Here is a 17,349-nt window from a genome sequence, read left to right on the forward strand (position 1 = left end):
ACAAATTCACAATAGATGGTATTGATCTATTTATTAGCAATCAGTTTTAACGGGTCATTTGCATGGTTGGTGCGGTAAATAACTCAAACTTCAAATGTAATTCAGAAAAAAAATGGTAGAATATTTTGAAAGTTGCACCCCTCTCCCCCACCTCTTACCCGATTGAGCACCACCCCTCTTCCCACCAAAGGTTGGTGTGTGGTAGCGGGGAGGCTGGGCAGAGAAGGCAGGTGGCAGGCCCGAGCAACGAAGGAGGAAGAGGAAGGGGACAGTCAGCTCGAGCGACGGAAAAGAAAATAGGGTGGAGAAGTGAGCAATGAAGAAATGAGTGATGGCAGTAGGGAGGTAATTGGTAGGCCCAGTTAATAGAGAGATGGGCAGAAGAGGAGGAGGAAAAAAGGGGTGGGGTGGGGTGGCAATAAGGTAGCAGCGACGATGATGTTGTAGGGGGTGGAGGGAGAGAAGAGAGGAGGAGGTTGTCGAGGGAGATGGTGGGATCCTTGAGGAAGTGCTCACGAATGAGGTTGAGGGTGGAGATGATGTCGCCAATGGATGCCCTGATGATGAGAGACCATGGGACCAAACGTCGGAGACATGGCGAAGGAGGAGGAAAAGGGATGGCTGCATGCAGCGATGGGCCTGAGTGGAGAGGTGGGTGGAGGAGGAGGAAGATGGAGGGTGGCGTGCAATGGTGGATAGTGGCGAGAAGAAGCTACAAAGAATAATAATAATAATAATAATAAAATATTATTTTTTAAAAAAATAATAAAATATAAAAAAATGATGGTAGGATAATATCTTAAATATTTTTTATAATAAAATATTATTAGAGGAGCACTGTAGTAAATGCCAATTATATATGTATTTTCAGTGAGTAAATATTCGTTGCAATGGTGATACTACGTCAATCTTGTAACAAGCCAATGAAAATGCTTGCATTTTATCAACTCCCGTGATGATGCCCCATACTGCCCGTGATGATACCCCATACTGCCCCATCGATTTTCGACTTTTGATTGGCTTGTTACAAGTTTGACGTGGTATCATCATTGCAATAAATATTTACTCATTTTTAGTAGAAAGAAATTAATACATTATATATCATGTGCACCATGTAGCTGTCCACCACGCCTATCATCTTATCTTCTTTCAATGAACTTCATTCATTGTGCACTTTCTCGATAATTGGTATTGCTTTAGAGCTCAAAATCTGAGGTAGAATGAATCAATTTGGATGAGATAGAGCTGGAGCAATCCTTGTGATCTGACGAAAACTCCTTCAATATGCAAAATCAATCAAGAAATTGGATGAAGATCCTTTGGTTCTTGACCCTCTGATGCTTAAGTCAGTTTGAGTCTTGATAACAGAGATAGAAAAGAGTTGAAGAGCAAGAAAACTTAGATGGAACTAGAGGAGAACTGTGTAGGAGCTAAGAATTTAGCTTGATGTCCTGCTGACAGAGTTTTCTCTAGTTTCTGAGAGTTGGATTTACTGATGGAGGATCCCTAACCCTCTATTTATAGAGGGGATGATGAGGTCGTTCTAGAGTTTGTTAAACCGTTAAAAAAATTTGTTAGGCAGTTAGAGAGCCACCTATAAATGACTGACATACAGCTATGCATACAGGCTGGATATGAGATTGTGGCCAGCTGTGGTCTAGTAAAGAAAACCACTGTGGGTGTTTGCAGAATAGTCAAATCCATCATAAGAATAGTTCACCTCGATAGAAGATCGGGGTGAAATAAGAATGTTGTAACATTTCAAGATAGATAAGATCAGGGTTCAAGTCGGCATATACCCAACCTAAACATTTTTGTTAGAAGAGTTTATAGATACAATATCGATCTGAATCCAATTTACAGGTAAGTTGATATGCTGGGATCTGAGACTTCAAGGTTGATATCCTTTTGATCTCGTATGATGATGCCACATATCTTGAGGACGATTTAATGTACGAACATTTTACACCCACTTTCTATGTTCGAGGTGATAATTTTCTGATTGGATTAGGAAGTAAGAGTATCTTCATAGAATTTTCATTAATTTGAGAAGTATTCGCAATAAAGACTAAATTTTACCAATCGAGATATTTTATTTTTGAATAAGCCTTTTCTAGTCGGGATATCAACCATCCAGGAGATCTCCTCCGTGTTTGCTTTGACTTGGTTATTTACCGACTAGGAGATCTTATCTCTGCTCTTAAATTTTTGATTTGATTTTCATCGATCAAGAGATCTTATCTCCATATTTGGCTTTTAGATCGATTTTTTACTGATCAGGAGATCTTATCTCTGTGCTTAAAATTTTGATTCGATTTTCATCGGCTAGAAGATCTTATCTCTACATTTGATTTTAAGATCGATTTTTTACCGACCAAAAGATCTTATATCTGTGCTTGAAATTTTGATCCGATTTTCACCGGCTAGGAGATCTTATCTCTGTATTTAACTTTTAGTTCAGTATTCAACCGATTAGAATATTTTATCTTCATATTTTACCTCAAAATTTTTCGAATGGATGTCGTCGCCACCTGCGCCGTACCTCGAGAGCAAAAAAATTAATTATTTGATTAAAAACGAAGGGATTTGATCTTTTAGAAAATAATCCATCATATCTTTTCTCATCATTGCTTGGACGAGCAATTTGAAAATATCAAATAATAGCATGACAAATGTCTACACTCGATAGGTTTACCAGCTTAGGCATGGATCGGTCTGACGTGGCCGGATCTGAGGGAAGGTATGCCTAACCACAATTTGATCGAGTGTTGGATTGACACTAAGTGGCACAAATTGGCAAGGGGATCAGTTAATCTTGGCTATTGGTTCGCCTATAAAAGGTTTTTGCCCTCGGGTCACTATTTAATTTTTTTGTTACCTTATGAAGGCACTGTTGAAATATTTTTAGAAGCTTCTCAACATCGAACGATCACTGAAGATAGTGAGGAGCCTCATCAGAGCGAGAGAGGAGGAGTCCATTTCATCTCTTGAAGAGTTTTATCTATCTTGTTTAGATACCAGTCCTCCCTCACTCTCTCCTTTTCAACAGTAGAGTAGCCCTTCTTCTTCTTTCAAGTCTTCTTATTTTTTCTTTGTACTTTTCTTTCGAGAAATATGTCTTGTAGAATCAGAAAGGGGAAGAAGACTATAGATGAGCCACAGATTAAGTCGACCCAGTCCCTATTGGCCATAGAGTTAGAAAATGTATTTGGGATACTGAGACCGACCTATTAGGCAAGGAGAGTTCGAATCACAGCGTAGAGTCTCCCGTGCATGGTCTCACAGACTACCTCAGTCCAGAGACAGAAGAATCTGTCTTGACCGAGGAGAACCTCACAGCATTTAGAGATAAGTACGACATATCCAATGCATTTGAAATGCTAGTGTCAAGTCGGAAAGGTCGAGTCTCTGAACCTCCTAAGGGCTGCATAGCCTTCTACGATAAGTCTCTTCAGTCTGGCCTACAATTTTTATTGCATCACTTTTTCTATAATATCTTTGATTTCTATAGAGTCCACCTCACTCAAATAACTTCAAATATCATTAGAATGATCATTGTATTCATCATCGTGTGCAACTCCTTCGTATAGACCTTAGGATCTCTTTGTTTAGATCTCTAGTCCTTTTAAAAAGACATTCGAGTGAGAAGGGCTGGTGGTATTTCTCACCTCAGAAGGATTGTAAATTCAGACCTAGCCTGTCTTCTTCCATTTACGACTGGAAATGCTCTTTTTTCTTTGTTCGAGCTTCCATTCCATGAGATTTTAGGACTTTATAGGAGCATCCAGACACCAAACATAATTCTCATGATAAATTTTTTTTTGGAGATGAGATGGCTCATTTAACCCTGATCACCACCAAAACACCCAAGCTCTCCACTTTGATAAACGATCAGGCATTGTATAACATCGGAATCAGTTTGTACTCTCCTTGGGGTAAGATTGGATTGTTTTATTTTTAACTTTTTTTTTGTCTCCAATGTTCTAAATCATATATTTGATGCAGAGATGAGGTTCAATCCGGCAAAGATGGATGAAAGGATGAGGAAGGATCAATTGAAATCATCTACTACTGTTTCCATGCCAAAAAGAATTAAAGGTGCAGACCCTCTTCTTGCCCCGATGCCATCCCGGTCTTCATCAATGACTCCCTCCCCAGTTATCTTGGGAAGAAGTGAAGCCCCTCGAGGACCACAGAACTCTCTCCTGGCATTGTCATTGGAGCCACCTCACCAACCCTCCTTGGTGAGGATCAGGAACAACAGCGCTCGGCCTGTACTGCCTGCCAAAGAGCCCGGGCACAAACTGACCACATTTTTTGAGGCACCATTAAGTTTGGCTGAAGGGGATGCCATCACAAGAATGTCACTCCTAAAGCGACCCTGACTAGATCAAGACCTCCTCGAACTTGTCATGCCGACTGTCGACCTGGAGGCATGTTGGAAGAATAAGCCTGAGGAGATCGCCAACCATGGATTTGAACAACTCATGCATATAAGTATTTCTTTTTTTCCTTCTCTTCTCTTCTTCTTCTTCTTCTTCTTCTTTTTTACATTGGTGTATGACTGATCTAAATTTCTTATCCTGCAGGTTGCTGTAGATTTTAAAGATATATATGAGAACATGGTCTATCTGCTGAAAAATAAAGAGGCCATGGATGCAAATTTACTCATCTTCTAAGAGGAGAAAAAGAAAGAGTTCAACCTCACCGTCGGACTCAAACATCAATTTGAAGAGAAGCTGAAGGCCTTGAAGGAAAAGAACCAGAACTTGTTGGACCTTCAGTGAGAAATAAAAGAGCAGGAGAAGAAGATCTTTGACTTACACATTGTTGCTGAGAAAAATAAAGAACCAGAGCCGAGGCTTAAAGAGACGAAAAAAACCAATGAAGCTCATGAAAAGGCCATTGAGGCCTTGAAGAGACAAACAAAGAAGGAGAAGGATAAAGCAGCAAAGATAGTGGAACTGTACAAGACTTTCGAAGAGTTCGAGGATGAAGTATTCGAGAGCTCCAAGGGTGCCAATGATTATGCCTTAAGCCAATATTGTAACCTGATCAAAAAACTATATCCCGAGGTGGATATCTCCAAGGTTACTCCAAAGGTGGATATTGAGATGGGCATGAAGGGAGATTTTGAATCACCCCCCGAAGTGGCAGAGGAGCCAGCAAAAGAATCTGATTGGCCAACTACCGAGGTGAATGCAACAGAAGCTATCACTACGGAGCTCATATTTATGGTACCTCCGACGGAGACTGAAGACCTTGAGGTCAGCAAGAAACCAGAGTCTGCCCCAGCCATGGAACCTGTCATTGCTGACATCGAGAAGCCAGAGCAACCCAAGAAGGAATTGACTAAGGAGTGCTCCAACGCACCGATGATTATTCAGTAGAAATTTTTTTTCTTCTCGAGATATACCGACCTGATATAGGTCTTTTTGTTTTTCTTTCTTTTCTGAAATATGTAAATTCGATGTGGGTTCTTATCTTTGTAACTTCTTTAAAAATCAATGCAAAGGATATTTTCTCAAGTATTTTTGAGTTATGTAGTCTAGCAAACCTCATCATTTATCAAGATGAAATAATCTATCTTTGTAACTCAATAGAATTAGAAATTGATAACTAATTTAACAGAATTGAAGATTGATAACTTTAAATTCATCCATCATCAATTAATTAAAAAACAGACTGGGCATGCCTTTATTTGCATGATCGCAGATGGATCAAGCCTTAAAATTCAATTCGAAAGTCTGAGTTTTCAAGAGAACCCAAAGATAATCCCGCTTTAGATATCAATGTAACCTCAGTAAGAAACTGATGTAAAACCCCTCTAGTTTTGTATCCGGCACAAGTCATCAGTCGATGGGGGAATAAAGTCCTCTGGGACTCTTCTGCATTGAGATTCAGAGGAACACATATGTCTTATGAGGTTTTACTGGATTGAAATTCAAATTAAGATATCATGTCCTAAGGACTTTACCAGATTGGAATCCGGATTAAGATATTATGCCCTACGGGATTTTATCGAATTGGGATCTAGATTGACGTATTGTGCCCTACGGGACTTTATCGGATTGAAATTCGGATTAAGATATCATGCCCTATGGGACTTTATCGGACTGAAATTCGATTTAAGATATCATATCCGATGGGATTTTATCGGATTAAATTTGGATTAACATATCGTACCTTATAGAGCTTTATCAGATTGAAATTAAGATTAAGATATCGTATCCTACGGAGCTTTATCGGACTAAAATTTGGATTAAGATATCATGCCCTATAGAACTTTATCAGATTGAAATCTGGATTGATGTATTGTGCCATATGGAGCTTTGTCAGTTTAAGAACCAAATCTCGATACATGGGAGGATATGATGTATAAGAAAGAGCTCGTTAGAGTATTTTTATTGATAATATTTTTAGAGATTTTTAAAATTTTAAGTGCGGGGAACAACAAACCCATCTAAATTTTTAATTCTATAAGTCCCTGGGCAAACTATATCAGTGACTTGATAGGGTCCTTCCTAATTGGGAGCCAGTTTACCTTGCTCAGTAAATTTTGAAACTTCTGCTTGTCTCAGAACGAGATCATCCCTCTAAAATGATTTCAGCATCACCCGGATATTGTAATACTTAGCGATCCTCTATTTATAGGCCGTCATTCTAGTATGGGCTTGTTCCCTCGCTTCGTCGAGAAGATCCATGTCGGTCCTTAACCGATCAGAGTTGGTTGTCTTATAAAAATTTTTGACTCTGTCAGATAATAAACCCATTTTCACTGAGATCACAGCTTCAATCCCATAAGTGAGCTTGAAAGGAGTTTCTCCTATTGGAATCTGATGTGTGATTCGGTATGCCCACAATACACTCTATAACTCTTCAGCCCACAACCTTTAGCATTAGTGAGCCTTATTTTCAAACTATGAAGGATGGTTCTATTGGTTACTTCAGCCTCACCATTTGACTGTAGATACCCAATGAAAGTGAGTCGGTGATCAATATGAAATTTGGAGCAGAATTTTTTGAATTTGAGATTGTCAAACTGCCGATCATTATCAGTAATAATGACTCGAGATAAATCAAATTAGCAGATTATAGATTTTCAGATAAAATCTTGTATCTTTTTCTCTGTGATTTGGGCTAATAGTTCTGCTTCTACCAATTTTGTGAAATAATCAATAATCATCATCAAAAATTTTCTTTGACCTGCCGTCACTGGGAAAGGCCCCAATATATCTATCCTCTAAATTACAAAAGGTCAAAGGACAGTAATAGAGATAAATTCAGTAGCAGGTTGATGTTGGATATTAACGTACCTTTGATATTGGTCGTATTTATTGACAAGATCAGCTGCATCTTTTTGAATAATGGATCAGTAATAGTCTCGTCGGATTACTTTATAAGCAAGTGATCTGTCCCCTAGATGATTTCCACATATACCTTCATGCACTTCTCAAAGTGCGTAGTTAGCTTCATATGGCATTAAACATCGAAGCTGAGAAAGAGAATAAGATTTTTTATATAAATGGCCTTCTTGGAGAACGTCCCATGGAGCTTGTCTTTTAATACTTTTGGCCTTGGTTGGGTCATTGGGCAAGATATCTTTAGATATGTAATCCACGAGGGGATCAATCCAATTTGACTCATGACTGATCTGAAATATGGATAGTACTTCAATACTATGTTTGTCCAACTATTCAATCAATACTTTTTGATTTAGTTTGAAAAAATCAGAAGTGGTGAGATGCGATAGAGTGTCAGTCTGGATATTTTTTGATTTAAGAATTTAGAGCACTTTAAGCTTCTCAAAATTTTCGGATAGCTTTCTGACATTCTATAAATAACGAGCCATCGTGAAATCTTTGACTTCAAATTGACTTTAGACTTAGCCGATCATAAGTTGTGAGTCTGTGAAAACTTTTAATTTTCTGAACCCGAGCTTTTTTGCCATTTTGAGACTTGCCATTAGGGCTTCATATTCAGCATCATTATTGAAAGTGTTAAAATTGAACCTCAAGGCTTGCTCAGTTACGAACCCTTCAAGACTAGCTAGATTCAATCCGGTGTCACTTTTCTGAAAATTTGAAGCTCCATCCACGTGAAGAATCCAAAATAAATCATCACTTTTAGGGCTTATCGGGATAGACTCATTATCTGGGATAGTACATTTTGTGATGAAATTTGCTAATACCTGACCTCTAATTGCAGTTCGAGGTTGATATTAGATGTCAAATTCACTAAATTCAATGATCCATTTAGCAATCCGACCTGAGGTATTAACTCTTTGTAAAATCGATCTGAGCGGTTGATCTGTTAATACGGTCATAGTATGAACTTGAAAATAAGGTTTGAGTCTTCCGACTGCCATGATCAAAGCATATATTATTTTTTCAATCTTTTTATATCAGGTCTCTATATCTCGTAACAGTTTGCTGGTGTAGTAGATAGGTCTCTAAATTTTTTTTCTTCCCGGATAAGAATCGATCTAACTACAAAAGGTGAGACAGAGATATATATGCATAATTCTTCACCCTCGATCGGTTTAGAAAGAAGAGGTGGAGAATCAAGATACTTCTTCAGATCTTTAAAAGCAGTCTGACATTTTTCTATCTAGCTGAAAGTTTTGATATTTCTCAATACTTTAAAGAATGGAAGGCATCTTTTTGCTGATATGAAAATAAATTGACTGAGGGCTGCCACTCGCCCGATAAGCTATTGGATTTTTTAAATAGAAGTTGAACGTTTCATTTTCAATAAAACTCTAATCTTTTCAGAGTTAACTTCTATTCCTCTTTAATTAATAAGAAAGTCGAAGAACTTATCTGAGCCAACTCTAAAAGTATATTTGTTGGGATTTAGTTTCATCTGGCATCTTCTAAGTTCTCCAAATACTTTCTGCAGGTCGGTAATATGTCGATCCTCCTCGGTACTTTTTACTATTATATCGTCAACATAGACCTTCATATTTTGATCAATTTATTATTTGAAAACTTTATTGACGAGGCACTGGAATGTAGCACCTATATTTTTAAGATCAAAAGATATCATTTTATAACAATACAAACCTCTTTCGGTGATGAAGACAGTATTTTTTTTCATCTTCTGGAGCCATTTGGATTGATTATAGCCAAAAAAAGCATCCATAAAGCTGAAAAGTTTGTGACCAGATATAGCATCTATAAGTGATCGATTTTCGACAGAGAAAAACTATCCTTCAGATAAGTTTTGTTGAGATCTTTGTAGTCAATGCATATCCTCCATTTGCTGTTGGCTTTCTTGACCATAACAATATTGGCTATCCACTTCAGATAATGAGCTTCTCTGATGAATCTAGCTTTTAAAAGCTTATCAACTTCTTCATCAATGGCTTTTTACCTTTCTAAGGTGAAATTTTTTTCTTCTGCTGAACTGATTTGAAATTTGGATCCACATTTAGTTTATGAATAATCATCTTGGTTGGGATGCCAGGTATATCAGAAGCCGATCAAGCAAAAATATCAGCATTTACTCGTAGAAACTTAATCAGTCTCTCTTTTGAGTCAGGTTTAAGATTCACACTGATCTGAATCATTTTTTTTCGGATCATCTTCCAAAGGAATGGCTTCAAGCTTTTTCACCGATTCACCTTGGATTTTTCCGACTTCATCCAATGTATCTGGTACATCTACTGGCACGATTTATGCCTTCTGATTCATTTTAGTAGAAATCATAAAGCATTACTGAGCTGCCATCTAGTCACCACGTATTTCACCAACTCTTTTCTTAGTCGAAAAATGTATTAGCAGATGGTAAGTAGAGACAACAGCCTTGAGGGCATTAAGACCAGGTCGGTCGGGGATGGTATTTTAAGCAGAGAAGATTTTGACTACCAAAAAAATGAGCTGTACTGTTGACTGTCGTGGTTCTTGCCCTGTTGTAACTGATAGAGTAATTTCTCCTTCAGCTGCCACTGAATTTCTTAAGAACCCTACGAGGAAAGTACTGATCCGCCTAAGCCGTCCGACCAGATTTATTTTTGAAAAAATATCATAGAACAATACATCGGTAGAACTTTCGTTATCAACAAGAACTCTTTTTACATCATATTTTGCTATCGTCATAGAGACGACGACAGCATCATTATGAGGGGTTTAAATTTTTTTTATATCATTTTCAAAAAAAAAATATTTTCAGTTCTTTGCCTCTTAAGGGATCGGTCATCGATGCCAGGCAAGATATTGGATATCATATTGATAACACTAGTAGTTGATCGGTTGTGATTATCAGAAGTTTCTTCTACTGGAGGTCTGTATTCTCCGAATTTGATTGGTCTGATATATTTATCGAGGTAACCCCAACATATCAAAGTTTCTATTTCATCTTGCAGCTATCTACATTCCTCGATGTCGTGGCCATGATCTCTGTGGAAGCGACAATATTTTTGTTTGTCCCTTTTCTCAAGTGGGGCTCTCAAAATATCTGACCTTCAGGGATATCTCTCCCCTTCAATCTTCATCAAGATCTGAGCTCGAAGAGCAGACAGAGGGGCATAGAAATTAAAACGCAGAGGTGGGCTCCTTGACCTCAAAATTTTTTGGGGTTGATTTGAATTTTTAGCCCGTTCATCATTCTCCCTTGGCCATTTTTTTCCATTCTTATCCTTCTTCGCCTACCTTAAGATAGCCTCTTCCTCTTCGACCTAGATGTATTTATGTACCCGATCGAGCATCTCATCATAGGTATCCGAAAAGTTCTTATTCAAAGAAAAAATCAGACGGTTGCTCTGGAGTCTCCTTTTCAAGGCAGACATGGCAATTGATTCATTAAAAATTTTTACCTTTAGGGTGGCTGCATTGAAACAAGCCACGTACTTTCGAAGATCTTCTCCTTCCTGCTGTTGAACAAAGAAGAGACTATCCACATATCTCAAATGAGATCTGTTAGTGTCAAAATAAGTGACAAACAATCTCTCAAGTTGCTCAAAAAAAGAGATGGATTTCTGTGAGAGTTCAGAAAATCAAACCCTCACTGTCTTTTTGAGGGTTGTAGGAAAAGCAATACATAATAAGGCATCAAAAGCTCTTTGTAAAGCGATGAGGGTCCTGTAGCCCTCGATATGATCCATCGGATCAGCAGAACCATTAAAAGAGTCGATGGCGGGTATCTTGAATCGGTTCGAAACAGGTTCATTTAAGATTTTATGAGAGAAAGGAGATCGAAGATTGAAACTATCTTTATTCTGAGATCGACCCCCTATCTGAAGTTTCATTATCCACCCTTCAAGATCCAGGACTTTGTGCTCCAAGTCACCCCCTTTTTGAACTTTCAAAATGCTGGGGACAAATTCGCTGTCAACCTCATCAATGTGGTGTTTGTCTTGATGGGTTGGTTGAGGGCTATGCTGAAATAAAGTATTTAGGAAAGAAACTTCTTTCGATGGCTGCTCCTCTCTCTTTTGAAGCCGTTAAACAGCGGCCGTCAGGACTTAGACTTGCTGAACAAGAAAGTTGAATTACTGAGGATCAACAGCAACTGACTGTTGTGGTGGCACCTCCGGTGCTCCTTCTAGAGCAGAGGGAGAAGGATGCTGAGCTCTTGCTTTGATTATCTTTTCCACAAAAGAAATTAGAAGCCATTCTTCTAGCCCCAATCTATTGCTTCAGAGCTCAAAATTTGAGGTAGAGTGAATTGACTTGGATGAGATAGAGTTGGAGTAATCCTTGCGATCTGATGAAAACTCTTTCAATCTATAAAATCAATCAAGAAATCGAATGGAGATCCTTCAGTTTTTGACCCTCCGACGCTTAAGTCAGTTCGAGCTTTGAGAACAAAGATGAAAAAAAGTTGAAGAGCAAGAGAACTTGGATGGAACTGGAGGAGAAACGTGTAGGAGGCAAGAATTTGGCTTGATGTCCTACTGACAGAATTTTTTCTAGTTTTCAAGAGTTGGACTTACGGATGGAGGATTCTTGACCCTCTATTTATAGAGGGAATGATGAGGCCGTTCTAGAGTTTTTTAAGCCATTAGGAGAGTTTGTTAGGCGATTAAAGAGCTATCTGTAAATGAACTGGTGTACAGCTGTGCATACAGGCTGGATATGAGATTATGGCCAGCTGTAGTCTGGTAAAAGAAACCACTATGGGTGTTTGCAGAATAGCCAAGTCTGTCATAAAAATAGTTCACCTCGGTAGAAGATCAGGATGAAATAAGAATACCGTAACATTCCAAGATAGAGAAGATCGGGGTTCAGATCGACATATACCCGATTTGAACATTTTTGTTAGAAGAGTTTATAGATACAATACCGATTTAAATCCGATTTACAGGTAACTTAATATGCTGGGATCTGACGCTTCAAGATTGATATCTCTTTGATCTCGTATGATGATGCCACGTGTCTTAAGGATGATTTAATGCATCGGAAGAAATGGTGTACAGCCATGTTGGTGGATTCAGTATAGAATATAATTTGTCCAGGCATCACCATTGACCGTACTATTGTCATTTCAATTCAAAGATGAACGTTGCTTTTTGGATGTGGATTGAAATCTGCTTGACCAAAATGATGGAAAAAATATCGCGGTGAGCAAGAATCAAACACACGCAACCTTCGAATCTTCAGCCCAACACTCGAAGGTGGATTGGAATCTTGTTCTCCATGTTGGTGGATCACCATATGCTAAATCAGCTATTGGGTGCTCCAGCATTCCCGAGCCAACCCAAACCAAATATGAAGGTAGCATCATTTTGCTAAAACTCGCAAGAAATGGCTACTCCTCTGGAAATCACTAGAATATATGCATGTGGTAGCTAGTCTAGTAGGTGTACTACTACAGTCACAAAGTGGATCGATTGAACTCATGAAAGAAATGTTTGCATACCTAGGCCATGCCAAATTCTGATCCATTTCAGGGGGGTGTTCAAGTATGAAGGTAAAAGTGCGTTGCTCCTCCTTGATCTAACTGGTGAGTCTCATAATGTTTGCCAACACTAGCTGATAAAGCAACATCATCTCTAAAGGAGACATTAATCATGCCCCTCCATTATAGTTGAGCCATTCTTCAACTTCTTAGCGGATGGCAAATTAAGGCATGCATGATGCCATGATCACATCCATGAAGGCGAGATTCTCCATGCCTCATGGAGACAACTCTCTCTAAGGAACTTGGCAAAATAGCTCCGTAACTTCTGGAGAAGAGGTGCCTCCTCACAAAGGGGGTCGCAGTGACCAGGCCCGGACGACTGTTTACCAAAAATACAGATCTCTGTAAAGTCGTAAGATCATGTATGGGGGCTGACACCTGTCCAATGCCGGAAGATCAAGGAAGTTGTGACCTGATGACAGGAGAGCCGGCGACCGAAGCCCCAATGAACGGCGGCCGCAACTATAACGGTCCTAAGGTAGCGAAATTTTTTATCGGATAAGTTTCGACCCGCACGAAAGGCATAACGATCTGGGCACTGTCTCGAAGAGAAGCTCGATGAAATAGATATGTCTGTGAAGATGCGGACTACCTGCACCTGGACAGAAAGATCCTATGAAGCTTTACTGTTGGAGATTCTTTTATTTATCCAATAATAATAATAATAATAATAATAATAATAATAATAATAATAATAATAATATTATTATTATTATTATTATTATTATGTTGAAGGGAAGAAATCAAAAGATTACACAAACAAATTTTACTAAGGTCCAAATGCAGTAGGTTCGACATTGTGTTGCGTTTGGTACATTGTCAGACAATCTTGGAAGATAATCTGGATTACTTTTAAAATAGATTGCTATCATTAAATTATTAATAATATTAATTACTGTGTTTAATACATATAAGTAATGTTGCAGTAAAATTATTAAAAATCTTGATTGACATATTTGATAGGACAATCAGATTACCGATAATATAAAATTAAATTTCTAAAATATCTCCTTAACTTTATAATATAATATAATATAATATAATATATTATTATATATAATGATATTTATATAATTATTATAATATAATATAATATAATATATTTTAATATAATATATTATAATATTATATTATGATATTATAATAAACTATTATATTATATTATATTAATAATATAGCAATATAATATATTATACTATATTATTATATATAATAATATGATATTATATTAATAAAAAATATTATTATAATATATTAATATATTATGATATTATAATATTATAATATAATAGTATAACAATATAATTAATACTTTTTATATAGAATAATATTTATATAATATATATTATAATATATTAATATCATATATAATATTATATGATAATATAATAATAAATTATTATAATATAACATAATATACTATATTATGATATATAATAATATTATATTATATACTATAATATATTAATATAAGATATTAATATAATATATATTACTATTATAATAATATAATAATATATAGTAATATAATCTTAATGATATTTATATAATTAATATAATATAATATATTTTAATATAATATATTATAATATTATATTATGATATTATAATAAACTATTAGAATATAATATATTATATTATTTAATGTAATATACTAATATAATATATCATACTATATTATTATATAATAATATTATATTATATATTATGTTATATTAATAAAAGATATTATTATAACATATTATAATATTCATATATTAATATGTTATAATTATTATAATATAATAATATAACAATATAATTAATATATTGCTAAATAGAATAATATTTATATAATATATATTACAATATATAATATTATATGATAATATAATAATAAATTATTATAATATAATATAATATACTATATTATTATATATAATAATATTATATTATATACTATATTATATTAATTTAAGATATTAATATAAATATAATATATATTATTATAATATATAATAATAATATAATAATATATAGTACTATAATATTATAATAATATAGTAAAATAGTATAATAATATAATATAATTTATTGTTATATATAATAAGATTTATATAATATATATTATAATATATTATCATATACTATATTATTGTAATATAATATAGTTACTATATAAATATAATAATAGTATAATAATAGTATATTATATTATAATATATTATATCATAATATCTAATATATATATATATATATATATATATATATATATATATATATATATATATATATATATATGGAGGCCTCTCAATGGAAAAGCCTCCATTTGACACGTGGTTTATTAGGGACAGAAAAAGGTAGATACATGGACAAGAAAAAGCAGAGCCCTCGTGAAGAGAGGGAGTAGGTGGTGGTGAAGCTCGCTGCCAACAGTAGCCTCGCTCAGACCAGGAGAGGCCACCGATGCTATCAAAGAGGAAGGTGGCGAGACGGCTTGTGGAAGAGAGAACTCCTCCCCATCTACTTCGTTATCGGTGAAGTCGTAGAGGGGGCAGCGTAGCCTACGTGAGTGGAGGGTGCGGCAAGGGGGCTTGATCACCGACAAGGGAGGGTGAGGGGGATGGCGGAGGAGGAGGGGACTGGGAGATCAGGGTGTGCGATCCAACCCTTGCACTTCTTTTGCGATTTGCCCTTCTTCGCTCCCTGATCATCCGCAGCACCCCGACGAAAGCCTCCCACCTCTCAGATGATGATGCTGTCGATGAGACCGAAGGTGCCGATGGTGATATCGTCGGTGAAAAAAATAGTCTTCATTGAAGCTTCCCTATTCGTCCGCGGTCGCCGTCAGAGGAACATGGTGACGAGAGGACAAGGGCGTTGATCTTATGGGCCCTCGTGAAGAGAGAGAGTGGGTGGTGGTGAGGCCCGTTACCGATAGCAGCCTCACTCGGGCCAGGAGAGGCCGTTGGTGCTATCAAAGAGGAAGGCGATGGAGCGACTTGCGGAGAGGGGGGGAAGGAAGGGAGGGTTCACCACTCCACGACGATGAGGAAGACCTCCGCTGCTCCACTGCCGCAAGCTTGAGCTTCCTCCACCCCATCTACTTCGTCATCGGTGAAGTCGTGGAGGGGGCGGCGCAGCCTGCGTGGGTGGAGGGTGCGGCGAGGGGGTTTGGCTACCGACAAGGGAGGGTGAGGGGCACGGCAGAGGAGGATGGGGCTTGGGAGATCGGGGTGTGCGATCCGACCCTTCTTCGCTACCGCCTATACCATCATCTCTCTCTGTTTTTTTTTTTGCTATTTTATTTCTTTCTCTTTCCAATAGCTACAGCTGCTGCTTTCTCTCTCTCCTCTCAATTTTTATGTTTTTATCGACTTTTTTTTTAATCTATGTCAAAGTTCGCAATCCCTAGCTCGCATCTTAAGAAAGAATTTGGAGGGTTCAATTCCATTGAGATTGCATAGGTTAAAAAATTTATTAAATTTATTTCATATTTGGTACTTAAAAGTTTTAGATCATTAAAATATATATATATATATATTGGATATTTTAATATCATATCTTTTGCTTATGTCCAATATAATTTTTTTATAATAAAATTTAATTTAATTTTATTTTTTCTGTTCTTTAAATAATTATAATAAATAATTATCTATTATAATTATAATAAATAAATAATTATAATAAATATAGATATAGATATTATATACAAGTTCAAATTTTATTCATATTCAGATGGATTCAAATATAATAATTGATCAAATTTTTATTTAATTTATTTTCTTCCTAAATCAAAAAAATAAAAAATTTTAAAATGTATCTTTTTTTAAAGAAGAGGATCGAGAAAGAAAGAAAAGAAGAGATAGAAGAATTTAAAAATAATTAAAAATATAAATAATAAAAAATAATATATTTAAAATAATTATATTATTTTATTAAAATTACATCTTATGCGTCACATGGGGTTATAACCTCTAAACTATTTAATATCATCTATTATATTTTTTTATATTATATTGAGTTTTTAATTTATAAAAATATTATTTGAAGAAATAAATATATGCCGTGTATTGCACGAGATTTTAAGCTAGTTATATATAATAAGGAGAGTGTGAGAGCCATCGGGGAAGAGGGATGGAGGGATGAGTTTTATGTGATTTTTTTTAAGAATAATTTTATCTAAATTTTTTTTTTCAATATTACCAAACAAGTGATAATCTAGATAGCTAGTCATTTTTCTCTAAGACAATCTAGATTATTTCTTAAAAGATAATCTAGATTAACATCGAAAAAATATATCAAATATAATAATTTGATAGATTTATTTTAAATTATCAGTATTTTGGATAGGTTGCGTGTTATCAAATGCAATTTTGGAAGTATGGTTTGGCGTTTTTTTTTGTTGGGGCGGTGGGGGGTGGAGGGGGGATTAGCTTGGCAGTTCACGACCGTTGCTCGGGATTC

The sequence above is a fragment of the Elaeis guineensis genome, chromosome 16 (genome assembly GCF_000442705.2).
Source record: "Elaeis guineensis isolate ETL-2024a chromosome 16, EG11, whole genome shotgun sequence".
Classification (NCBI taxonomy): Eukaryota; Viridiplantae; Streptophyta; class Magnoliopsida; order Arecales; family Arecaceae; genus Elaeis; species Elaeis guineensis.